Raw genomic sequence first — 27,834 nt, forward strand, 5'->3', positions numbered from 1 at the left:
AAATAAGCGATATCATATGATATTTGTCTTTCTCTGTCTGACTTCACATAGTATGATAATCTCCAGGTCCATCCATGTTGCTGCAAAAGGCATTATTTAATTCTTTTTAATAGCTGAGTAATATTCTGTTGTATATATGTACCACATCTTCTTTATCTGTTCACCTGTCGATGGACATTCATGTTGCTGCCATGTCTTGGCTATTGTAAACAGTGCTGCAATGAACATTGGGGTGCATGTATCCTTTTGAACCATGTTTTTCTACAGATATATGCCCAGGAGTGGGATTGCTGGATCATATGGTAGCTCTATTTTTAGTTTCTTAAGGAACCTCCATATTGTTCTCCACAGTGGCTGTACCAATTTACATTCCCGCCAATGGTGTAGGAGGGTTCCCTTTTCTCCACACCCTCTCCAGCATTTATTGTTTGTAATTAATTAATTAACTTTTATTGGAGTATAGTTGCTTTACAATGTTGTGTTAGTTTCCGCTGTACAGCAAAGTGAATCAGCTGTACGTATACATATATCCCCTCTTTTTTGGATTTCTTTCCCATTTAGGTCACCACAGAGCATTGAGTAGAGTTCCCTGTGCTATACAGTAGGTTCTCATTAGTTATCTATTTTATACATAGTATCAATACTATATATGTATGCCAATGTCAATCTCCCCATTCATCCCCACCCCTGCTTTCCTCCTTGGTATCCATACATTTGTTCTCTACGTCTGTGTCTCTATTTCTGCTTTGCAGATAATATCATCTATACCATTTTTCTAGATTCCACATATATGCATTAATATACAATATTTGTTTTTCTCTTTCTGACTTACTTCACTCAGTATGACAGTCTCTAGGTCCACCCACATCTCTGCAAATGACCCAATTTCATTCCTTTTTATGGCTGAGTAATATTCCATTGTATATATGTACCACATCTTCTTTATCCATTCCTCTGTTGATGGACATTTAGGTTGCTTCCATGTCCCGGCTATTGTAAATAGCACTGCAGTGAACATTGGGGTGCATGTACCTTTTTGAATTATGGTTTTCTCTGGATATATGCCCAGTAGTGGGATTGCTGGGTCATATGGTAGTTCTATTTTTAGTTTTTTAAGGAACCTCCATACTGTTCTCCATAGTGGCTGTATCAATTTACATTCCCACCAACGGTGTAAGAGGGTTCCCTTTTCTCCACACCCTCTCCAGCATTTGTTGTTTGTAGATTTTCTGATGATGCCCATTCTAAGTGGTGTGAGATGATACCTCATTGTAGTTTTGATTTGCATTTCTCTAATGATTAGTGATGTTGAGCATCCTTTCATGTGTTTGTTGGCAATCTGTATATCTTCTTTGGAGGAATGTCTATTTAGGTCTTCTGCCCATTTTTGGATTGGGTTGTTTGTTGTTTTGATATTGAGCTGCATGAGCTGTTTGTAAATTTTGGAGATTAATCCCTTGTCAGTCGCCTCATTTGCAAATATTTTCACCCATTCTGTGGGTTGTATTTTCATTTTGTTTATGGTTTCCTTTGCTGTGAAAAAGCTTTTGAGTTTAATTAGATCCCATTTGTTTAGTTTTGTCTTTATTTCCATTACTCTAGGAGATGGATTGAAAAAGATACTGCTGTGATTTCTGATTACATTTTTGTAAATTTTCCCATTATAAATCCCTCCTCTCTGAGCAAGCAATTTGTGTCCTGATAGGACCCTGACTGACATAGATACTTCCTTTCAAAAGTACAGATTGTGACTCATTGGCTCTCAGGGAGTATTTTACCAAAGACATGATTTATTTGACCAAAATTTAGTTTTGAAATTTAGTTGACAACTTAAAAAAATTGGAAGACCTTCACGTAAAAGTCTAGATTTCTGGTTTCTCTTGAATAAAAATCAAACAATCTGGCAACACTAGGCCCCTCTCCCATGTGGCAACAATTGGATGGCGCTTAGCAGCTGTCCCTTCAGACTGGGCATGTCTCTCCTGTTGGACATAGTCCCCACCACTCTCTATTATCCCCCCAAACACAGACTTAGTGTTAGCTGCCATTTATTATCATAGTGGCTCTGCTATTTTTATTATACTTGCCTGCTTGCTCAGCTGAGCCCTGTAAGGTACTGATTTTGAGATACCTGCTTTAGACCTGTGTTTTTATATGATTCTGCTCCCAACCTCTGTGACTTTCAGTTCAAGGATGACATTCCCAGGAGATGGATCAGATTGGCTCAGCTTGAGGCAGGTAGCCACCTCAGCAGCAAGCAGCTATGACCAGAGGACAAGATCTTGTGGTTGAGCACCTGCCGGGGACTCATCCCTGAAAACGGAGAGTGGGGGTTTTTAGAGAAGAGGAGGTGCTTCCAGAGTAATACTGTACACATTTTATATTCTATTTATGCTTTAATTGTTTGGAGTAAACACCCAACAGTATCCCATTCAGTGAATTCTGCTGATTAAATGCTTTCAAAGGCAAAAATGGCAAAAATGAAGGCAATTTGAAATTGATTCTTTATGTAAACAGTGTCTGTGAGAAGGCAGTAGGGATGTATTTACGAGCCACAGGCTGGTGCTCCAAAATTCCTCTAAGACACAGATCTGTGGTGAACTGGTTTGAGGCTGATGGTCTAACACAGCTCTTGCACATCTGAAAGCCAGGCTAAGGATGGCGAATGTGGGAACCCGTGATTCTCTCTCTTGCCCGGCCCATGGCAATGATAATACACTGTAGAATTCCTTACTGCTAAGCTTAGGAATCCTTCTCAACACAGCTCTCCAGGAAACCAGTACTAACTAAGCAGGTGGCACTGAAAAATACCCATTTGTCACTCTTTCCCAAGAGGCTTTCTGGGTGACTTATTGTGGAGCCTCCTTGAGCTACTGGAGTCAGGATTTTATTGGCATTTGTGAATGTTTGGTTGGAGATTGCTGTTCCCAGCAGATTAGAGGCAGGATGCTCTCACTCATCAAGGTAACTCTGCCAGCTGTGGTCTTGCTAGAGACCCAAGGAAACCAGCCTAAGTCCTGCCCCTGAGGAGCATCAAACAGACTAAGCCTACTTGTTGAATTTAAGGCAGGTAAGTGATTCTGTTGGGTCACAGTTGGGAAGATGAGTGAGTGAGCAGTCACAGGCCTCTGGCATCAGACAGCCCCTAAGGGGACTCTTCAGAGCATCTAGGAAACATTTCTTCCTGGGTCCAGGGCAGGGGCCAGCTGAGGTAAAGCCATCAGAGAAGCCTGCTTCGTTCACTGCCGGTGTCTCAGGCCTCCGTCCACAGCGGTGCCATGGTTGATGGACCTGGCAGGCTTCCAGACACAGACACTGCACAGTCCATTATGAAGCCAAACCTGATCTCCTTATTCACTCTCTCACACCCCACCCCCCTGTTTCCTGATAGTTAAGTAAATAATCAAATGCAGATTGATAATTTTTGAATGAAAGCCTCAGAATTAAACGTTTAGTCCTCCTCAGGACATTTGTGTATCCTATTATTTAGGGGTCACCTTGTGACTTTATTAATCCTCTCTTGTGTCAGCCACTCCTCAGCTCTGAAAGGGTATGAAAGACATAGATGTGAGGAGACCTGGGCTGCCTCTATCAGGCTAGGTGTTCTGTTCAAGGGCCCCTGCCTCTCTAGGCCTTAGTCATCCCATCTTTAAAATTTGGAGCTCGGGTTGGTGACTGAGTTCCCTTTTGGCTCTCACAGCTATCAAGCTAGCTCTGAGCTATTATTCTAAGCTCTGATCCTCTCAATCACTTAATAGTAATAGCAAACAATTATTGAGACTTACTGTGTGCTTGGAATTGCACTAAGAATTTTATGTACATTCTCTCATTTAGTTCTTACAAAAACAGGTTGAGGTAGTTACTGATGCTATCCTTTGTATCAGTTAATATTCATTTCAGCTGCTTATACAGAAATGTCCTAAACAATAATGGCTTAAATAGATAGAAGTTAAATTTTATTGAATGTAAAAAAAAAAAAACAAAAAAACAAGACATTTGGAAGTAGGCCAGGCCACTATTGATATGGTGGCTCCATGGTGTCATTCAAGATAGCTATCTTTCTGTTCCACCATCCTCAGCATATCTCTTCAAGGTTACTTCAAGGTTCAAGATGGCTGCAATAGCTCCAGTCATCACATGTCTATTTCAGGCAGCCAGAAGCAGGAAGAGAGAGTGAAAGGGCTACCTATTTTTTTTTTTTGTTTATTCCTAGAAATCCAAACAGTACTTCTGCTAACATTTCATTGGTTAGAAATTAGTTACACATTTATACCTAGCTGCAGGGGAGGCTGGGAAATATCATCTTACTGTTTCTCAGTCAGCAATGTAAATATTTGAGTTCTGTCATAAGGAAGAAGATGAGAGTGGATATTGGAGTAAATTCTAAGTTTCTTCACATCATGTTTGAGCAGCAAGGAAGCAAAGCCCTAAGACATATAGCTGGTCAGTGACTGTGGCAGGATTTGAACACAGCCCATCTGCATCCAGAGCCTGTGCTCTTAGATGCTGCACTATTAGATCCTCCCTGGAGTTTCCTTGCTGCTTCTTTCTCCTTCTTATCAGAAGCTTCATGCAATCTCCAGCTCTAAGCTTTAGTTCTCTTTCTGTATCAGGAAAGCCCCTTATTGAAGCTACATGTGCCGGAAAGTTGGGCAGGACTGTAAGCCCAAGGCCAGACTGCCCTTCATCAGAGGTCCTCCTGTCACTGGTGGAAGGCACAGTACACCTGTGGAGTCTCCTCTCGTCCGCTCCCCAGGCCCAGCCCTCACTCCATCGTCCCTTGTCCCTCACCTGAATAAGAATTTACTTATTGAATACATTGCTTGCTTTAGAAGAAACTGGACTGAGAAAAAGAGAGCAAGTAAAAATCAGGTATTGACGTAAATAACTGCCATTTTTGACACAGCCATGGACCTCATATCTACCCAGTGTATTGTTCAAATGTCAACAGTTCATTGACTGATTGATATATTAGAATGGGGAACCAGACAAGAGCAGATAAAAGGTCTCATGCTTAAATATCTTCTTAAGATTCCCTTGAAAAGTTACTCAAATCAGTGCCCTTAAGTCTCCAAATGGCTTTTGCAAACCAGATAAGCTTAGTGTTTTGGGTTCACGTAACTGGCCAGTTTTGCTAAGAGACTACCAAAACCACTGTTGTTGTCTAAACAACTATTTTAGTTTAAGGATACAATCTAGGTTTAAAAGCCAACATGCGACTCGCTTTAAAAGCTCAGAGGAGAGAGCCGTTGTACTCTCAGTCTCCTTTTTATATGTTATGGTAGTTCAGACACCTGGAAGAATAACAGTGCTATTTCTTTCTATGAGTTCAGGCTTAAATTGTGGAGAGCCCCAAAGAATTTCACATTTGGTACTTTTAAAATTCTTTCCCCCACTGTGGGTTCTTCATGAACAGAGAGGTTCGCGAAGAGATTTTTCCTTAAGGAGGCAGCATGATGTAATAGTTAAAAGTGTGGGCTGTAGGACCTGACCACCTGGCTTGAAACGTAACCTTTACCAGCTCTGGAAGGTGGGGAAAATAACCTCCTACCTTTACAGGGCTGCCGTGATTGCGGAGTTAATACGAGTGAAGGCACAGAAGAATGGCTGACGTGCCGTAAGTGCTGGGTAAGCATGTGCTATTACCGTGTCTTTCTACAGTATCTAGACATCTGGCTCACCCTCTTAATCTTACAGATGAGAACATGGGGATCTGGAGAGGTTCAGGGGCTGTCTGCTGCATGGCCTGAGCTGGGGAGCCTTCCTTGCCCTCCCTGGTCTCCTGGAGGCAGCTCTGTGCTGGGTCAGCGCCCAGCAGCTCCATTTCACACAGATGCTCTCAGGGACTCAGGTGAGGGTCAATGGTGAGAAGAGAATCAGAGGTTGATTCAGGTCCTGAGTTTTCCTTTGTACATTGATGTCTCCCCTCACCCCCCACTCTCCAAGTTATTTTCACCTCTTCAACCCTGGCCAGGCATGCATGTATGGTCTAGGGTGTTGCTGGAAACCAAGACTGTGACATCTGAGAGACCAGAGCCGCTACCTCAGCTGCTTAGAACACTTTGAAATGACTACACTCAAAGCTACTCCTTCCCCAGGGTTTTGATAATTCCCCCTGCCAATCATAGCACTTTGCTAAGATTAACTAATTAATCCTCACCATATACCCGAGAGACGAAATTAAAGCTCATTTTTCCACACGTGTAAAGCACCGTTTATCTAAGGATTACTAACACTGATGCATTTGGCTCCCAGGACGACAGGATGACAAGGAAAATTATTACCATTTCAAGAACTGGGAACAAAGAAAACTCCCCCTCCAGGACACAGAGTAGGAGAGGGGCAGTCGCTGTACAGGTCTGTGGTAGCAGGATGAACACTGGAGGACACCTGTTGTCCCTGGGGTCCTAATGGGAACTCCCAGGTGTGGCTGTAACCCCATCTGGTCATTGTTCTTCACATTGTTCAAGGTTCCCCAGGGATCATGTCTGAGATGAGGAATGAGAGATGGTCCCATGGGGATGTTCAAGCCTATGTTTGGCTTCCTAAGGAACCTCCTACTTCTACTCTCCTACTTGTCTCCAGAGCGCTGGTTCCTCCTCATCTCAATTTGCCCACGTTCTATTTGTGATTGAGATGAAATGGAGCCAATGAGGAGGAGAGAACCTGAAAAAGACATTACCAACTGAGGACCTCAATGGGGAGGAGAGGTAGGCAGGTGGGAGGGAGATGTCAGTCAGTCTGCCAGGGCTCTGGAAACAGCATTTGGAGTAAAAGAAGGGAAAAGCGGTCTGCACCATGTGACCCGATGAAAGGTTTGCTACGATTTCTTTGTAATTCCTTTGGCAGTGGATTCCTTTTACTTGACTTGGCCGCACAGACGGCCAAGGCTGAGCTGCAGCCAGGGGCTGGGAACTGTATTGTCCTGCGTTACACCGTGGGTTCTCCATACGGGGTGGTGGGGGTGGGGGTCTCAGAGACGATGAAGGAGACACAAGTGGTAACTTCAGAGACACCCCTCCCATAAAGGCCAAGCACTTGCATTTCTTCTAAGCCTCAGATTATTGGTTCAGACAACACTCCTGGAAGCAATTTGCTGGTTTCCCTTCCTGATGACAGCTGTGACTTGGAGCTCAGAGCCCTGGACCTGCAGGATCTAGTGCCCCCGAGGTTGCTGCAGCTCCCTCCAGGCCTCTGAGGGGTAGGGGTGTCAGAAGGAAAGGCTCTTGCTTACTTCTAAATCCAAGAAAGAGACAGCGAGCAAGAACTTTACATTTACAGAGATTTAAGAGAAACTCTCATAGGTGCATGACCTTATTTAAGCCTTATGGCAAGCATATAAGGCTAGACAGTGAATGGACATCTCTTATTTTGCCAGCCCAGCATCCCTTTCTTTGGGAAACTGACTTTTCTGTAATCATTGCATTCTGGTGGGTCTGCCAATCACGGGACTGTCCCACCTTTCCAACCCCTTCTGTCCCCCACCCCCAGGGTTAGGCGTATGGCTCTAGCTAGGCCACTGGGCTCTTTATACTGGACACTTGAATCTCGTGGGGAGAGTTTCTGGGGGAGGAAGATGTTGGAGCTGTATAAAGAGAAGGCTGGTGGATTCTTGTTTCCACGATCCCCAGGATGACTCAGAGCCTGGCTGTTCAACTCTTCTTTCCATCCTGTGGGTTATTTATTTTCTTTTCAGTAAAGTTGTCTTTAGTTTATGCTAGCTGGAGTCTGCAAAAGAAGCCCAAATTATAGCACACACACACACCCCGCCCCCGCCAGGTCTTCTCACCTCAGGTCAGTGACTTTTTATCACACCAAGTAAATGCAAAGTTGCACATCAACTTTAAGGAAGGACAGAGAACTGCGAAGGGAGCAGTGCTGGTAGTAAAGCTTTTTTGTAAGCCCGGCAGGCTGTGCATCTTTCCTGGTAGCGTCACGTCGGATCCACCCGTGGGAATGTACTTCAAGTTTAACTGCAGCCAGGGAGCTGGCACATACCTGCATTTGCCCACAACCGGCCTCTTTTAAATTTTGTTCTTGTTATATTTTCGTGGGATGTGTCTTTGCTGGTAGGCTGATTCTTAAGCGTATTCGGCTATGGATCTATCTTTGTGTTTTCTAGACCCTGTTGATCTGGCAAATGATCAGAAGTAGCTGGTATAGTTCAGATGGAGAAGCAGTGAGGTTGGTGGGTGTGGTTAGTAAAAATTTAGTAGCTAGTAAATTTTTGGCAGGTGGGAGAAATCTTTTCAGGGTAGTATATATACTAAAACATATGATCCAGCATTTTACTACTTTATACCACATACAGTTCCAGGATCTATACTTACGGAAACATATAATGCCATGTTACAGCACAAGGCCCTCTCCCTCTGGAGACTGTTGTTGTACTTTCTGCAATGGCATTAAATTAAGGATGGAGGACCTCTTTCTTGAGCTGAATCTCTTCTAAGTAAAATTAATAAGTACTAAACTTATGAATTATTAACTATTTAGAGTGTTTCTAGCTCAGGGCTGGATCCCAAAGGGAGTCAGAAGTGATCCTGAGACTTTTGAAGTTTCTTCTACAGAGAAGTTGAGTGACTGAGTGAATGGATGAATGGAGTTAGCGGTGGGAGAAATCTAAGAAGTCTATATCCGAAGGAACCTGGTGATCACTCAATACGACCCTGCAGTAGTTATCTACGACTGCATAACAGATCACTCCAAACCATAGTGCCTTAAGTCAAGAACCGTTTATTTTTTCCTCATAGTTTCTGTGGGTCAGGAGTTCAGAGCAGCCTGGCGGGGTCCTCCTGGCTCGGGGTCTCTCATACGGCTGTAGTCAGATGTCACCTGGACTGCAGTCCTTGGCTGGGGCTGGAAGATCTGATTCCCACGTGGCTCACTCACATGGCTGGCAAGTTGGTACGAGCTGTTGCTGGGAAGTTCCTCTCCACGTGGGCCTCTTCACAGAGCTGCAGGAGCGTCCCCCAGCATGGCAGAGGGCTTCCCCTAGAGCAAGTGATGCAAGAGAACAAGGCAGAAACTCCAGTGCCTGTTATGACCTAGCATCAGAAGTCACACACCATCATTTTAGGGAGGCCACTGCACAAGGGTGTGAATACCAGGAGGCCAGGGTCATTGGGACTGTCTTGGGCCCTGACTACCACAAACCCGTTCTCTTAAAACATGATTTAAAAATTTATCATGAAATATTTTCAGACATAGAAAAAGGATTAAAAAAAAATTAAATGACACTTATGTGCCTACCACCCAGTTCAAGAAATAAAATATTATCAATTCAATTGACATCCCCTATGCACTCACGATGACTATATCTTCCCACTGCCCTTAGGAAACTAGTATTCTGAATTTTGTGTTTACCCTTCCATGCATTCTTTTATATTTCCACCATAAATTTGTGTATCCTAAACAATATGTGGAGTTGTTTGGCATATTCTCAAACTTTATATATGGCAGCATCCTGTATGATTCTTTTGCAACCTTCTCTTTTTATTAGGAATTATATTTGTGAGATCCATCTATATTAATCTACATGGCTCTAATTCATTTGTTTTAGTGACTGTACAGCATTCCACTGTGTTAATAAATCACAATTTGTTTATCCATTCTCCAGTTGATGGACATTCATGTTGCTTGTAATATTTTTATTTTGCTATTACGCATAATGTCATTATGAGTGTCCTTGCACACTCTCCTTGTGCCCAGGTGCAAGAGTTTTTCCACGATACCAGTCTAAAGGGTGGAATGGATAGGTCATATGATGTGTGCATTTTGACTTTTCTCAACAGCATCAAATTCTCTAAAACAGTTGCATTAATTTATATAACTTCCAACAATGATTGAGTCACCCTGCTCTTTATTCTGGTACTGTCAGATTAAAAATTTCATGCAAAGCTGATGGATGTGAAATGGTATCTATTTATGGTTTTAATTTGCCTTTCCCCAGTTATTCATGAGGCTGATAATTTTTTTCACATGTGTATCGGCCACTGGAGTTTCTTCTTCTGAGTGCTGCTTGTTTACATCTTTTGCCCATTTTCCTATTATTTCTCTTTTTCTTATTGATTTGAAAGAGTTCTTCATAGATTCTAGATACTAATTTTTGTCAATTATATATGTTGCTAACATTTTCTTCCTGTCCAATGCTTACCTTTTTTACCTTTTTGTTGTCTTGGTTGAATAGAATTTTTAAGTTAATGTAATTAAATGTGTCCTTCATTTCCTTTCTGGCTTGTTTATATGGCAGAGACTGTCCATTAACACCTGTGTCTCCTTTCTTTTCCAGCAATAGAGCTGTGGCTGGTTGTGCTGTGGAGTGCATCTAGAAGGGATATATGCAACACTAACCTCGCTTGCTTCAGAGGAAATCTTTGTTTCTAGATGTCTACTCTTTACCCCTGCAGCAGGCTGAAGTATCATTATTATCCCAATTTTACCTACAAGAAAACCAATGCTACACTGCCAAGGTGAGCCCATCATCTCCATGCCCCGGCTCCTCCCGTGGAGCCCCTTTGCTCTGTTACCATGCCACGAGAGAGAAAACTCAGCCTAATCAAATCCAACAAATATGTACTAAGCCCCTCTCACATGCACAGCTCTGCACTAAGGCCACACCAAGATGAGCTAGACACAGAGACGCAGCCTCTGGTCTGAGGAGCTTGCAATCTGGCTGGGGGCAAGGCAGACTCACATAAGTGTCTGGCTGTGTGTATGTGAACACTTTCAACTCAGGGGATCAGGAGAATCCTCATGATATTTGAGATTCCATCAGACAACCTGGAGCAAGGGCTTTCTAGGCGCAGGGGACAGTTTGAACAAAAGCCCACAAGTTGAAAAGCACAAGGTGCGTTTAGTACACAGCCAGAGGATGAGTTTGATTGGAGCGACGTCAGGTGCGAGGCTGCGGGAACTGAGGCTGATCTGTAGCCCAGCTGTTGGTGTGAAAGAGCACACCAACACAGCCCTAGAGGTGTGAGGGCTGCAGGTTACAGGAGCTGCCAATGGCGGGGGAGCTCATGGGGTCAGTTAGAATCATTCTTGCTTTAACCTTCTTTAAAATGTTAAAGCCAAGTCTATATCACTGCATTCTGGTAGGGTTTCTAAACTTTGCAGAACCTTATATGAAAGGCAAGTAAGGAAGGTGCAAAAACAAGTTACTGTCTTAGGATTTCTCTTCCAGAGCCACCTTTCCTCCTGTGGAGTTGGCATGGTGTGCGCCTGTTTACAGGTCCTGAGAGACATGGGTGTGGGTCTCTGGCTTGATATCGACTACTTTCAGCAGAATTTCTTAGCCGTCTCTGAGTTTGTCCATCAACTCATGCTTACACACTGCTTAACGTGACCAGTCTTCTCCAAACGAACTTCAGGGATGGAGCCCCTGCCTCATTCACTGTTATGTCCCCAGAGCCTGGCTCTGTACCGGGCACAGGGCAGGTTCTCCACACACATTTGGGGGATGAGTAAGCAGATGTTGGGAGGGAATGAGAGAATGAATTCCCCAAAGCTGCGCACAGGGGCTGTTGCAGCATCACTGTACCCTGGACAGCCAAGACAAGCGAATTCATAGGTGTCCAGAAAGAGTTCTTGACATTCTGTATTAATTAAGATACAGTCCCAGCTGCTGTCACAGAGAGCCAGCTTATATACAGTAAAGGATTATTTCTCTTCCGTGTAAAAGTCTAAGGCAGTATGTGCTCAGTGCTATAGAGTCGTCAGAGACCCAGGGTTTTTCTGATTCAGTTATACATATATATATACATTCTCATTTTTATATTCTTTCCCATTATGGTTTATCATAGGATATTGAATATAGTTCCCTGTGTATACAGTAGGACCTTGTTGTTTATCCCTTCTATATATAATAATTTACATCTGCTAACCCCAAACTCCCTCTCCATCCCTCTCCCAAGCCCCTCCCCCTTGGCAACCACAAATCTGTTCTCTATATCCATGAGTCTGCTTCTGTTTAGTAGGTAGGTTCATTTGTGTCATATTTTAGATTCCACATATAAGTGGTATCGTGTGGTATTTGTCTTTCCCTTTCTGACTTACTTTACTTAGTATGATAATCTCTAGGTCCATCTATGTTGCTGCAAGTGGCATTATTTCATTCTTTTTCATGGCTGAGTAGTATTCCATTGTGTATATATACCACATCTTCTTTATCCATTCCTCTGTCTATGGTCATTTAGGTTGTTCCCGTGTCTTGGCTGTTGTAAATACTGCTGCTATGAACACTGGGGTGCATGTATCTTTTTGAATTTTAGTTTTGTTCAGATATATGCCCAGGAGTGGGATTGCTGGATCATAAGGTAATTCTATTTTTAGTTTTCTGAGGAACCTCCATACTGTTTTCCTTAGTGGCTGCACCAACTTACATCCCCACCAACAGCATAGGAAGGTTCCCTTTTCTCCACACCCTCTCCAACATTTGTTATTTGTAGACTTTTTAATGATGGCCATTCTGACTGCTGTGAGGTGGCATCTCATTGTAGTTTTGATCTGCATTTCTCTAATAATTAGCAATGTTGAGCATCATTTCATGTACCTATCGGCCATCTGAATGTCTTCTTTGGAGAAATGTCTATTTAGGTCTTCTGTCCATTTTTCGATTGGGTTGTTTGTTTTTTTGTTGTTGTTGAGTTTTATGAGCTGTTTGTATATTTTTGAAATTAATCCCCGTCGGTCACATCATTTGCAAGTATTTTCTCCCAGTCTGTGTGTTGTCTTTTCATTTTGTTTATGGTTTCCTTTGCTGTGCAAAAGCTTGTAAGGTTGATTAGGTCCCATTTGTTTATTTTTGTTTTTATTTCTATTGCCTTGGGAGACTGACCTAAGAAAACATTGGTACGACTTATGGACATACACATCCCTTTTTAAGTGATCAGCCTCTCTTGTCACATTTTCTTCTTGAGGGGGCACATCATGGCTGCTATTGGTGGTTGTCCACCATATCTGTTTTCCCCTTCTTCCTGGATACAGGACTGGACTGTATTTTCCCACCCACCTTGCACATCAGTGTGGTGGTGTGATCAAGTTCTTTCAAATGGAGTCTGAGTACTGTGTGTCATTCCCAGGCCTAGACCTAAGGCTGTGTACACCCCTCCAACATTTTCTTTTCCCTTTGCCCCTTTTGCAATGTTGACTTAGAGGCAGTCTAGCTTTAACCAAGTAAACAACAACAATGCCCTAGGGGGTGACAGAGCAGTAACCTGGAAGCAACATGGGTCCATGATTGAGCTCATAGACCGGAGCTGCCCACCAGGCTGGTATGCTTATCTCTGACTATCATAGGGAGAAATGAACTTCTTTGTTCTCTATTCCACAGTGTTGTTAGGTCTTTGGGCTATAGCAGCCTAGCCTTTAAGTTTAACTGATACACACTACACACATGATCTTTTCTTCCCCCCAAGTGTGGGGCTGTGGCTAGGAAGTTGTCCATCAGGGCTGCGTACTCTAATTCCGTTAGCACAGGAATGAGGTTGTTCTTCATGATGTACATCACACATATGTCTTCTGTCCACCTTTTTCAATTGCAGTCAAAAATATCTACAAAAAATAATTCACAATAGCAATAAAAAGTAAGGTACTTTGGAATAAGCACCTTAAAAGGAATGTACAGAATCTATGATGAAAATGGTAACATTTTTTGAGGTACATAAGAGATCTGACTAAACTTAGAGACATACCACGTTACAAAAGACTCAATTGTGAAGATGTACATTCTCTGCAAATTAATTTCTAAGTGTTAGGTCATTCTAATAAAATTACTATGAGATTGTTTATGGATTGTGATAACAATTTAAAGTTACAGGAAGAATAAATGAAAGAGAATAACCTAGAAAATGTAGAAAAATAAGAATTTGGGGGAATGCTTTGCCTACCAAGCATCAAAATTATTAAAATGCTACAATATATAAATAAATCTCATATTGTTTCAAGAATAGACTTACAAATTCATGGATATAAGATAGAAAATCTGGTAATTGTGTAAGCATGCACACACATATATATGAATTTTGTACATTATAAATGTATGCTTCATATTTATAAGAAAAGGTCACACTGCTCAGTTCATAATCATAGGATGATAATTGATTGGCTAAGTAGAAAAAGTTATATACTTATCGCATAAACAATAAGGCTGATTTTTTTTAAAGGAAATTATTTTTAAAATAAAGAAAATATAGGTAAATATTTATCAGATCTTGAAGTAAGAAAGCAAAGGATGAAATCATAAAAGAAATACTGATGGATTTGACTACCTAAGAATTTTAAAATTTAAGTTAAAGGGACTTCCCTGGTGGTCCAGTGCGTGAGACTCCGTGCTCCCAATGCTGGGGGCCTGGGTTCGATCCCTGGTCGGGGGACTAGATCCCATATGCATGATGCAACTAAAAAGTCCGCATGCCGCAACTAAGAGTCCTCATGCTGCAATGAAGATCCCGTGTGCCGCAACAAAGATCCCGCATGCTGCAACGAAGATCCCGCGTGCTGCAACTGAGACCCTGCACAGCCTAACAAAATAAATAAATATTAAAAATTTAAGTTAAAAAACCATAAGCAAACATAAAAGATAAGACTGAGAAAAAAACCCCAGCAAATAAGTTAAGAGTCTTTATATACAAGAGCTCTTCAAAACAATAAGAAAAAAACTCCTCAATAAAAAATAGACAAAAGACCTGATCAGATTGGACAAAGACCTGATCAGACAATTTGCAATAAACATATGTAAAACATCAACTTCAGTAATGATCAGGTGATAATTAAAGTAACAATGTGTCAGTAGTACAGGTCTTCATTTATCAAATTGCCAAAGATTTTTAAAAGTTGTCATATCCAGCAGTGAAATGGAAATTCTTACACATACAGAGTTATAATTTATCAGACCCTTTTGGGCAAATTTGGAATGTGTATAAAAAACTTCTTACATATTTATATTCTTTGACTAATTACACTTCTAGGAATTTATTGTATGGACATAACCAGGGGGCTCCCAAGATTTATGTGTTAATCATCATACTATTAATAACAGAGGAAAATAATCAAAATAACCACAAAAGATATTGCTTGAATACATTATGATTAGTCCATATGGTACAATCTTATTGTCATTACAGAGTTATGTTTTTTAAAAATATTTATTTATTTATTTATTTATTTATTTTTGGCTGCGTTGGGTCTTTGTTGCTGCACGCGGGCTTTCTCTAGTTGCGGCGAGCCGAGGCTACTCTTTGCTGCGGTGCGCGGGCTTCTCATTGCGGTGGCTTCTCTTGTTGCGGACTATGGGCTCTAGGCGCAGGGGCTTCAGTAGTTGTGGCACTCGGGCTCAGTAGTTGTGGCTCGCGGGCTCTAGAGTGCAGGCTCAGTAGTTGTGGCACACGGGCTTAGTTGCTCCGTGGCATGTGGGATCTTCCCGGCCCAGGGCTCGAACCCATGTCCCCTGCATTGGCAGGTGGATTCTTAACCACTGTGCCACCAGGGAAGTCCTAAGAGTTATGTTTCTGAAGAAATTATAATGAAGTCAGGGAATTCTCCCAATATCACAATAGGTAAAACAAAACAGTGTATACCGTGGCCTACGGGTCTTCCATAATCTGACTCCCCCCACTCAACTCCTGTTCTGATCCCATCTACTCCACCTGCCCCTCACTCACTCTGCTCCAGCTACCCTGGACTCCTGAATGTTCTTCCAGCATGCCCAGTGTTTGTGACCTCAGGACTTTGCACTTGCTCTTCGCTCTGCCTGAAATACTTGCATAGCTGCTTCTTCATTTTCTTCAGCCTCTGGTTGAATCTCACCTTATCAGCCACATCACCCCTGGCTGCTCATATAAAAATAGTACCAACTCCTCAGCCCACCCACCACCCCATCCTTTCTGTCACCTATCCTGCCTTATTTTTCTCTATAGCACTTATTGCTTCCTAGTACATGGCATATTTTTGTATTTATTTATTTATTGTCTGTTTTTCCATGAGGAGTTCCAGATCCATGAAGACTGGGAACTTGTCTGTTTTGCTCATTGCTGTATCCCCAGCACATAATAGACCATCAATAAATATTTGTGAGACAATAAAATATCTAACTATACCAACAATCTTATATGACTTTTATACAAAAATCTTACCATATTAACTCACATATCTCACACCATATTAACTGTGGTTATTCTTGGGTGGCCAGTTTCCTGATGATTTTGATTATTTCTTTACACTTTTCTGTGTTTTTGCAACTTTTTGCCATAAACATATGACATAATAAGAGAGAAACCAATGTATTGTTATTATTTTAAAATGCCATGATTTGCAAAAATCACCTGATACCTGAGCTGACCAAATATTCCAAAGTGTAGAACAATTCCATTTTTTAGAAGTTCTCACTTTTCCCATGTTACGAATCTGGTGACTCTTCCACAAGGCTCTATCTTGTCAGCCACTAACTCCTGGTATTTCCTTCCTCTGCCTTTCCCACTGCAACAAGCACCTCGATGGTGTGGAATTTCTTTGGGGGCACTTCTCAGTTAACAAAAGGAATGTACTACTGTCCTCTCTACATCCACTGTCCTCGGCCCAGCGCCAGCTCAGGAATTGCCAAGATTTCCAGCTCCTCCTCCTCCCAGCCCAGCCTCTTCCTTGAGTTCCTTCCTGGGACCTGCATTGCCAGGTGCCTCGAGGCCTGGGGGAGTGGCCTTTCACAGGCCCCCTTAGCCTCCAAGGGAAAAGGAAGGTTACTTGAGGGTAATTATTGAAAACTGAGGAGCCTGATTTGGGATGATTGGCTTGTAATCCTCTTAAGAGACCTCATGCCAGCACCTACCTCCAGAGTCCCACCTGCATAGGGATGGGCAGAAGCCCTCTGAGGAAGCCGTGTCCCAGCAGCCATACTGACCAGCAGGGGTCCGAGCTGTAAGAGTCTTTCCTTAGGAGGAGGGCGACTCAGTCCCAAACCTGAGAGCTCTCTTCATTTGTACTCTCGTGCATCTTTCTGGCCTGGAGTATGTAGCTGCACAAGGTGAATTAAAGGTTCTCACCCACTGTGAACAGGCACTATTGTTTCACTTCTCACAGCACCTCCCTTAGTTAAAAGTAATTTTCCAAGTACAAAATGTAGCCACCCCTTGAAAACCGGAAGCACACCCACGATGACCAGTGGGTGCACAGGCCTGGGCTTGAAGGAAGGGAGTCATCAGAGCAGGACAGGATAAGGCTCCTCCCCAGGGCCCCGATGGTGGTGAGCATTTTTAAGGTGACCTGGGCGACATTCAGTTATTATTTGTAGACTCAGTGGGGAGGGCCTGTGGGCTGCAGAGAAGCCCTCGGCAGTCCGGGACAGCGCTGGCTTTGTTTGAGCAAAGATAACTATGTGCTGGCTGGTGGGAGGGAGCGCCCTGCCCCAGGACTCCACGCAGGCTAGCAGCTCCAGCCGCCTGTCCAGGGCGAGGGCCTCCTCTTGCTGGCACCTTAAATGGGTTACAAGTGTGGTAGTGGCACCTTCTTAGAATGTGCAGCAATGTGCTTAGCATTTCTGAACCACAGCTGCCCTGGAAAGAACCTAAAAATGCATCCATTGTCCTAGGTCAGTCTCTATTGCCATTTAAAAATCCCCAAACCCCCAAATCGGTCCCATCCTTTGTATTTTCTGAATATGCTGGGCTTGCCTCTGCATATCACTCCCCGTATATGAATTATCTATTCACGTGCCTGTTTCCCCTCCTAGACACCATGTCTTACATGTGTCGGTCCAGTGTCTGGCCCACAGGAGGTGCTCAATCAGTTATTTCATGAACCTATCTTTGGAGTCTGTCTTTGAAAGTTCATTTTAAAGCATTCCACAAAATGCTGATTCCTTGGAAATTTTTTCACTTATGGCAAGACTCATGGGGGTACTTCTTGGGATTGCCAGAAATATCTGAGTCTTCAAATGCTGAATAGGGAGGGGGTCTTTAGGGCATCAGGGACACTCAGTACCTCAAATGGGGTTTGTTACTATTATTTGATAGAATGATTGCTACAATGACAATCTCTTACACGTGTCTGACATCATGATTTAAAGCCCTTTCAATTTTCTTATCGCCTATTATGATGTTCTGATTTCTAAGGCATGATCTAAGGCATATTTAAAAATCTTATAAAAATCAGACACCTTTGTGATTTATCTGAAAGTCTTATTTTTAGAATCAAGCACCATTTTTCATTCATTCAACACATGTTTACTTCATATCCATTAGGTGCCAGGCACTGTATAAGGCACTGAAGATACAGAGATGGAAAGTCATAATTCCTGCTCAGATTAGAGGCATTGGTACAAAGGGATGAGGGCTACATTCAAGGTGTCATTAAAGGCTGTGGGAGTAATGGGCAGGAGTGCTTGATTCTGCCTGGAGAGAAGTGGGGGGAGGTTTCAGACCAAGATGATGGTGATGCCGATGGTGATGATGAGGAGGAGGGTGACGGTGCCGCTATCAGCGATATACGGTGCTTACCGTGTGCCAGGCACTTGCTGGGTGCTTTGCACACCTTAACTCCCTTACTCCGCACAACCACCCTCTGAGGTAGGGGCTCTTATTATTTCCATTTCACAGATGGGAAAATTGAGGCATGCAGAGATTAGGTAAATTGCTCAAGATTGTACCAGTAAGTAAGTGGTGGAGATTATCTACTATTTCTTGGGTTTCTGGACCAAATAGCAACGATAATACTGGCAAAGTACAGGGGCTTCTGCTACTGCCAAAACCCGTTTTCCTTGGCCCCCTTCCTGAGGTGCAGCCCACGTATTTCTTGAGCCAGCCCTTGAGCTGGCAGTACATCAAGGGCCTTCCTGTCTAGATGGTGAGCCTGGTTTGTGGCCCTGGCCCCAGTACCAGCCCATGACTGATAAAGGGTCCTGGTCAAGATGTGGGATTTCAAATTGGACAGCCTTGGGCTAGACCTCTGGTCCTATCAATCCTCAGCTATTGACCTCTGAGCCTTAGGTTTCCCACCTGTAAAATGGGGAGAACAGCTGTATTCATGCCTCTGCGGCCTCACATGTTAGCTACTCCTTGCTCCCCCTCCCCCTCACACAAGATGAGGCCCCCGAACCACTCAGATGCTGAAAACGAGCCAACCTGGAAGCCTGTGGAGTTCCCCAGCAAGACTGGAGGCATTGTTCTGCTGCCAGAGGTGGGGTGGGGTGGCCCTTTGGCAGGGAGGGCCCGAGGGCTTCCGTGCCCTCGGCAGACATCTGCCTCGGAGATTTCCTCCGCCTTGCTGTAAGCTTTTCCTTCGGAGGCTGAAGCGAATGGAGTTGAAAGCAGCTACTTCATGGGAACAACAGTTGTGATGGGCTGGAGGGCTGGCAAGAGGACTGGAAGTGGGCTTCACCCGGGGCTGCGTCCCTGGGGTACACCTCAGAGAAACCTTGGGGCCAATGGCATGCTCTCTGTTTACTCAGGGGTTTCCTCACTGAACCCGCTGAGGAAACAGCTTTGTAAGGAAAGGGAAAACATATGGTTTAGGCAAGGGACTCACTGGGCCCAACGGAGTCCAAGTGGCTGCCTTCAAATTGCCTGCCACTTCAGTGTCAAGGGGGGCACAGAGTATAGCGCAGCTCCTGCCCTGCGTGGGCTTAGGGCTAGCTGCGGGCTCCACCCCTTCAGAGGGGCCGGCCCTGTGGCTGCAGCCTCCTGGGCACACCTGGTGTCTTTTTGGTTTTTTTTTTTGGCTTTTAATGAAATATAATTGGCTTTTATGTTACTTCAAACAGTTCAGGAGCCAGAGAATTTGCAAATATAGTATTACATCTAAGGCAACGAGGAATTTAGAGGGAGAAAAAAAAGTGTGGACTGTCAGATGGTGGTTTGTTTTGCTCCGGTCTGATGCCCCCTTTTTTCCTGGCATGTGTATGTGCACTTAGTATCTCTTTTTTTTTTTTTTTTTTTTTATTCAGAGTCCCATACTTTATAAAGCTCCATCAGATGTTTTTTGTTTTAATTAATTAATTAATTTATATATATATTTTTAAAATTTAAAAAAAAAATTTTTTTTTATTTGTTTATTTATTTATGGCTTGTGTTGGGTCTTTGTTTCTGTGCGAGGGCTATCTCTAGTTGCGGCAAGCGGGGGCCACTCTTCATCGCGGTGCGCGGGCCTCTCACTATCGCGGCCTCTCTTGTTGCAGAGCACAGGCTCCAGACGCGCAGGCTCAGTAGTTGTGACTCACGGGCCAAGCTACTCCGCGGCATGTGGGATCTTCCCAGACCAGGGCTCGAACCCGTGTCCCCTGCATTGGCAGGCAGATTCTCAACCACTGCGCCACCAGGGAAGCCCCTAGTATCTCTTTTAATTGACGTGCTTCTCTGATCTCTAATGTGGCTATCAAGGAGCTTTCAGACCTTCCCTCTGCCCCTCCCAGTGGTCTTCCTTTTGAGGGTGCTGCCTATAATGAGATGAGCACATTGGTAGCTATGTGGGAGGTAAAGACAATTAAGTAACCTTCTAGGCTTGATTTGAACTTCTGGGTCCTTTTGGTTTGTGGTCAGTTCCTTAACCTTGCGCTAAGTAAGAACCTCAAAAACATTTGGAGTCCTTTCTTTCAGGTTTCTGCTTTATTTTGTCTGAGCTGAGCTCTTACAGTTAAACTGTTAGTGTCTCTGGTCTCTCGATGCCCCTGGTGCCTTTTAGGGAGGGCCATTAACTCTTCCAAGCCTCTCAGGCCCCTTAAGTAATTTCTCAGGGGAAGAAATTTGCTTGTTGATGGCAGAACTATCTGTCTCTTCACTCACTTTACTCCACCTCACCCTTATCCTTGGTGGAAGGGGTTTTTAAAGCATAAAATACATCAAAATTATGCCGTGAAAGGTTATAATAGCAGCAAGAGAGAGGTTGTCTAATGAGGGCTCCACTTGGAAAAAGAATTCATGCATCTGTTTCAAAAAGAAGGGCAGGCTCCGGAGGCCTCGTGGCTCCAGGCTTTGGTGATGCTGGTGTTGGGGGTGGGTGGATGGGTAGAGGCAGAGTGTAGAAGGAAGGAGGGAGGGAAACTGAGGAAGCAGGAACTTAGTCACAGTCAGAATGTGACTCTGTAGGGTCTGCAAGGTGACAACTGGAAGTAAATAGATGATGTTATCATCCTCTGGACTCTCCGCTACAAGAAACATCAGACTGTTTCTGGAATTGGATTGTGGGAGGAGAAAATAGCATGGCCTACTTTGATTCAGTGGCTGAGTATCTCCTATGTGCCGGCACCATGTTTCCTGCTGCGGAGAGACCTATGGGTGCTAAGTGGGGGGCACTCGCTGAGGAGATAGTTCCTGCAGTAATGATCATGGACAGCAGCAATCAGTTGAAGGGCGAGCAAGAGCCTCTTGTGGGTGGGGGTCGGGGGGGGCGTCACAGAGGAGGCATGGCTTCCCTTTCTTGAGAGATGGCAGGACAGAAACAAGGAGTGGGACTGGGGGACAGGACCAGGGACACAGCATTCCAGAGCCGGCTTTTCAACCTGGCCGTGGTAGGGTCTTTGAGGGAAAACTTTTCCCTGCCTTGAGATCCTCCTTCCTACGAGGGATTACTGGCCCCTGATCAGTTAGGACCCGGGACTCCAGGCTACGCTGAAGGGCCTAGCCAGTCTGGGTTTGAAGGCTCGGGGAATCCTCTGGACTCTGGGCTCTTTGGCATCCTGGCAAAGACGCACCAATTATACACATACACTGGGAAATAAGGGACACCGAGGGAGACCCAGACCCTTTGCTGGAGAGAGTTCCAGCTGAGCAGAGAGCACAGGCCTGGGCTTGAAGGAACCAGAGCACACAGGCGCTGGGCAGCCCTCAAGCATGTGGCCCTGCTCTAAGGGGTGCTGTGAGTGCCCACATGACTTCAGAGTGCCTGGTAAACTGCTCCAGCTCTGATGTTCGGGTCTGCAAATTTCCTGGTCCTTCCTCCAGGGACTTCCACCAGATACAGCATCACATGCCCTGGACTGTTCTACCCGGGACTAATCCCCGCCCCACCTGACCTTGTTTATCTGACCCTCTCTCCCACGGGCACATTAAACCTCCTAAAAATGTGTTTGCTTTTTTCTCCCCCACCTTTGTAACTCTTTCAAAAATGTTCTTTTTGCTTTTTCCTTTAAGAATCTTATAGGAAAGAAAGATCGCAGGATGGTTGGTACAGATAATGAGAAAAGCAGGATTGGGTGGGTAGTTACGATGTCAGGGGATTTGGAAGAAGAAATGCTTCTTTTCCCTCCTCATTGCACCCAGGAGAGAAATAGTTTTAGCCATCCTGAGAAATGTGAGCAATGCAGAGGGTTTTATGGACCTCAGTAGCAAAATGCATTCATCTGCAGTTATATTCACAAGAAGATTTTAAACATAATCAAGAATTATACACAGTCATTCTGAAACTAGGGAAAGGTGTCAGGGGTTGACCTTAGACTGTCGCAGCCAGTGTTTGCTACAGGACCTACAGTGTACGAGACATCTGGATGTCAGCTGAGGACTCTCCTGTCTACAGCATCCAAGGGGAGGATCCGTAGAGGAAAGGTTTTTCTCAAGTTGAGCGCTGGTCCTTAGGATTCAATGCTTTATTCTGCTTTAGTAAGACCAGTATTGCCATATTCTCTCACACTGTAGACTGTTTAGAATTTACAAAATGCACTTTTAGAATGTTACTTAATGTGTGCTCTGATAACACATTATTCCATTTCTGGGTTTGTTTGTTTTTGAGATCTGAGCATGTTTAACTCAAATTCTCTGTTTAGAGCCTGTGTTAAGGCCTTTGGTACTTAGCATGTTTATTTTTTATTTCCAACTGGAAAAGTCTTAAAAACAGAATCCTTTCCTTTCTTTTTCTTTCCTTTCCTTTCTTTCCCATCATTTCCCCTTCCCCTTCCTCCCTCCTTTCCTCTCTCTCTCCCTCCCTCCCTTCTTTTTTTCCTTCCTTTCTATATTCTTTTTGTCAAAAAGAAGCCTTCTCCATGTGAAATTTTCAGCACAATAGTTACATTTTCCATTGCCACATTGTACTTGGAAGATGCATACCTTGATCCTGCCCCTACTTTCAAACACACTTGGCAGCTACCATAGCTCAAGTCCTTATCATCTCTCCCTTTTATTACTATAATTATATAACTGCTTTTCTTATCTCCACTCTTATTCCCCTTCTTATCCATCAACCACATGGTTGTCAAACTGAACTTTGAAAGTACAGATCTAAGAAAGTTGACGACACACAGGCCAGGATATGAGGAAGTGAGCCATCTCAGAGATGCCGTGGATGTGAATGGGTGCCCCCTTTGAAGGGCAATATGGTCATGTCTATCAGAGTTACAAGAACAGACACCCTTTGACTCAAGGTTCTACTTCCAGGGATTTATTCTGTAGATATCCTTGTACATGCAAGGATGTATGTGTGAAGATGTCAGTTAAGGCATTGTTTACAACGGCGAGATACTGGAAACAAGCTGAAGGACCATTGGTAAGAGCTATTGAAGTGAATGATGGTAACTGGAGGATGAGTTTGTAAGAACTGTTGGCTGGTTGCTATTCCAGAATCCATTCCCTTTCGTCCCTTCTAGTGATCGGCTTGTGTTGATCCCAGTTCCGTCTCTAGGGGTGAGCCCAACTGGTGGAAGCCAGTCAGTCCGTCCTGCCCCGCTCTCTGCTCTTCCCCATGCTCCACGCAGGGTACTGCTGTCATCCTCGGGGGCCTTCCTTCTTGGGTACACCCGCAGTGCTTGGTGGCGCCTTTCCCTTTCTTGCTACCCACCACATTTTATTGTAATTATTTGTTTATACCTACACCACCTGCTATTCTGTGAGTGAGCTCTTTGAGGGACCCATGTCTCCCTGGACCTAGGATAATCAGTGCTTGTGATATGATGGGAAGAGGCACCTTGTAGCTGTCCCGTGAACGGAAAAGGTAGGTTCAGATTCCAGCTGTCTTTTTACTAAACTCTTCCATCCCTTTCGGGTTTCTTTTCTCTTGCGGCTGCAAATTCTTATCTGTTCTTTGTCTCTCTGCCCGGTAACAATTAGCCAGGTTGTCGCAGAGCTAGAGTTCCCAGCCCAGCCCAGATCGCATTTCCTCACTCTTAGCAGCTGGGGAGAGTCCTCTTTCACTTCACCCAGGATGTATCTGAGATTCACAGCAGGTCCAATGACCTGCTCTTTGTCTGCCTTGACATGTACAGTCTGTCATAAAGTGTTCATCCGGTTCAGAAAATTTTAAAAGCTGGGGGAGAATAGAAGAGTGAAAAGGGAATTTGTAGAAATGTAGTCAGTCACTTGGGCTTCAGTCACTTGGGCGTCCGTCCCATTCAGCAGTCTACTCCCTCAGGAAACCAGGTAACCTGGAGATGTGTACAGGAGCTATTCCCATGGAACCATCATTCCTGTTAAATAATCACCAAGCCCAGGAGAAATCTGTCATCTGCACATAAAATCAGCGAGGCAGTCTTTCCAGGAAAGAAACGCAGTGAGGCAATGGTGTGTTCCTCATTCATGCAGAGACGCTGACTGGCCTCGCTCAGGGAGGTGCTGACCCGCCGCTGGGCCTGCCCCTGCTGGGGCATCGTTGGGGCCCAGGAAGGACCTGGCTGGCTGTTGGCTGGCTAGTGAGGCACAAGGAAAATGATGAGCCATCAGTTCTATTTGTGGTTTCCAGCTTCAAGAGCAGCGACTGTTTGAGGGTGTCAGATGTTGGGGTCTGGGGAAGATGCAGTGTCCAAGGTGTTGCACAACAGATTCAGGGCTGTTGCTAGCCTACATAGTGTCTTTGCATGGATCAGAAAAAAAGTGCCCCCTCTGGGCTGACCCGGCTCCACACTAGGGCAGAAGCCTTGCATTTGGAGGCGTCTCTGTTCAAAGAAAGAGTGCTCGTTACTCTGGGTGGGCACAGGCCCATGCCAGGCACCTAGATCTCAATGCCCGCTCGCCTTCTCAGCTGGGAGCCATTATGCAGCACAGGAACCACATGGCCGTACTTGTGGCCGAGAAGGTATAGCTTTGGGGGTGTTTAGAAAGGAGAGGTAAGAGAAAAATGAATTGATTATTCAAGGTTGTTTTTCTCAAAGTGCGGAACTCCGTATCACAGTCTCCTAGGTGTACTTGATAAGAGTGCATATTCCATTGGTAAGGAATGGGATATATTCCTGGGACCATATTCCTGGGACCCACCCCAGAACAATTGAATTAAACGCCCTGAAGGGTGGGACCCAGCAATCTGGATATTTAACTAGCCCCCTAGAGGATTCTGTTGCCCCCCCCCCCCAAAAAAAAACTTAAGAACTGCTGGTTTAGCAACTGTTGTGTCAGAAGTCCTTGGGATCTGTGTCTTTGGGAATCTAGAACTCTGACTGGACAGAGCAGACACAGAGGGTTCTCAGCTCTGCAGGGTCACCTCCCCGTGTGTCCTTGAGGTCTTCCCAAAGGCTGCTTCTCTGGGGTTTGGGGCTGATGTCATTGTTTTTCCTGGCACCACTGCTTTGTTGTTTCCAAAAAGCAATTTTAAAAGTGTCAGCTTTTAGGATAAAAACTCTAGGAATCCTAAAACAAAGAGTGGGTAGGACTCAGATAATTCCACACTTTTCCTTCCTCCTTGGCCTCAGGCTTCTTTCCTGCCTTCTGGTCCTGTGGCAGAGAATGTTTCTGGCTGAGTCATTTCAAGGGATTCTCCTGGAGATACTGTGTTTCCATTTTGGTTTCAATCTTATATGAAGGTTAAATTACATTGTCCTAAATTCCAAGGGTCTGATCAGTTTGCTTTGTTGAACTGGTATTTCTGTCCTTTGAGTAACGCTTGAAATATGATGTGAGTGGCCATTATCTGGCCACCTCTCTTTTATTTAGGGAGTTTCACTGGAACAGAGTTTTAGCTGAGCCCACACGTGCTTACTTGCACCTTATATTATAGACACCCATTGCTCTGGGCCACAGGGAGGCACTCATACACCCAGCCTCCCTCCTTGGGGGATGAAGTCACTCACAGACACTGTTCACTGCTATTGATGGAATGTTTGTGTCCCCTAACCCCCAATGTGATGGTATTAGGAGGTGGGGCCTTTGGGAGGTGATTAGGTCATGAGGGTAGAGCCCTCAGGAATCGGATAAAAGACACCCCAGAGAACTCCTTTATCCCTTCTGCCACATGAAGACACAGTGAAAAGATGGCCATCGATAAACCAGGAAGCAGGCCATCACCAGACACTGGATCTGCCAGTGTCTTGATCTTGGACTTCCTAGCCTCAGAACTGTGAGAAATAAGTGTTTGTTGTTTAAGCCACCCAGCCTTACCCAGTGATATTTTTGTTACAGCAGCCCGAATGGACTAAGATATTCACACTGTTGCCCTTGTGCTGAGTACAGTGCAAGATATACTAGTGTGAGGGGTTGAGACCGTGCCCTGCCTTCACGGAGTTTAATCTAGACTCCCACTGTCCCATACAATAGCCACCAGCCTCATGTGGCTCTTGAGCACTTGAAATGTCCGAATGGAGATGTGCTGTAAGTGTAAAATACACACCAGATTTCAAAGCTCTGTAGGAAAAGAAGTGCATGTAAAGTATCTGATTAACAATTGTTTTATGTTGGTTACATGATGAAATCATAATATTTTCAATATATTAGGTTAAATAAAACTTGTTAAAATTAATTTCACCTATTTGTTTTTACTTTTTTAATGAGGCTGCTAAAAAAGTAAAAATTACACGTATGGCTCACATTATATGATTATTGGACGGTGCTCTCTAGAGGGTGAGAAAACAAGTATAATTGACTATCATAAAGAAATATGATTACTGTTGGGATAGGAGAAGGACAGGGCGAGCTAGGAACTGTTTGAGAGCCCTAACTCAGCCTTGGGAGCTGGGGGAGGGCTTCCAGGAGGAGGTGATATCTAATTAAGACTCAAAAGTTGAGTAAGAGTGAGGTGCACAGTGAGATAGTGACTGGTGTTGGAGGTGACAGAGCATGGTGCATTCTGGAAGCTGGGAGCAGTTCATCAGGGCTGTAGCTGAGTGGATGGGGGAAATGGGCAGAGCTAGGCTGGAGAGGGAGGGTGGGTTCAGGATGTGGGGAGGGGGCACTCTGCTTCTTTCTGCAAGGGAGAGCTATGACCTCCTTTTCCTGGAAATGGGATTGGAGGTGTTAGAGATGAATGGGTGTTTGGTTTCCTTTCCACCTGGGGTGGGCAGTGGATTGAGGGGAGACATTCAGCAGTGTGTGGGTTTGGGTAGGAGAAAAGTGCTTAAATTTTTGCCCCTTTGCCAGGTGTGGAACTGATGAGTTAGAGCAACTCTTATCAGTGAGATTATGTATGCAGAAAGGCTTTGGGCGTATAACACCCCTGTATAGACATTAGTTTGTTATGTTTAATTGGACCTTGATCTTACCATCAGAATATTGAAATTATAAATCTTATCTTTGGGAAAGTTGGAATATTTGCTTCAGATTTTAGCCTGTTTTGTTCTTAGAGGAGATGATTCTCAATAAGAACAATCTTAATAAGGATAATAATAATGATAATTTTAAAAATTTATTTATTTATTTATTTATATTTTTGGCTGTGTTGGGTCTTCATTTCTGTGCGAGGGCTTTCTCTAGCTGCGGCAAGCGGGGCACCCTTCATCGTGGTGCGCGGGCCTCTCACTATCGCGGCCTCTCTTGTTGCGGAGCACAGGCTCCAGACGCGCAGGCTCAGTAGTTGTGGCTCACGGGCCTAGTTGCTCTGCGGCATGTGGGATCTTCCCAGACCAGGGCTCGAACCCATGTCCCCTGCATTGGCAGGCAGTTTCTCAACCACTGCGCCACCAGGGAAGCCCTGATAATTCTTTTTAAAGCAAAAGAATCTGAA

General features: G+C 44.2%; 1 long non-coding RNA gene across 1 annotated transcript in view; it reads left to right on the top strand.

Moving 5' to 3' along the window:
* Positions 1-5,557: 5,557 nt before the first annotated feature.
* Positions 5,558-27,834, top strand: part of LOC132368549 (uncharacterized) — a 51,308-nt gene continuing 29,031 nt past the window's right edge. Inside the window, exon 1 of the long non-coding RNA XR_009504119.1 lies at positions 5,558-5,628. This is a non-coding gene — a long non-coding RNA (uncharacterized LOC132368549). The remainder of the gene's footprint in view (positions 5,629-27,834) is intronic.

This window comes from Balaenoptera ricei, chromosome 7 (assembly GCF_028023285.1).
Source record: "Balaenoptera ricei isolate mBalRic1 chromosome 7, mBalRic1.hap2, whole genome shotgun sequence".
Lineage (NCBI taxonomy): Eukaryota > Metazoa > Chordata > Mammalia > Artiodactyla > Balaenopteridae > Balaenoptera > Balaenoptera ricei.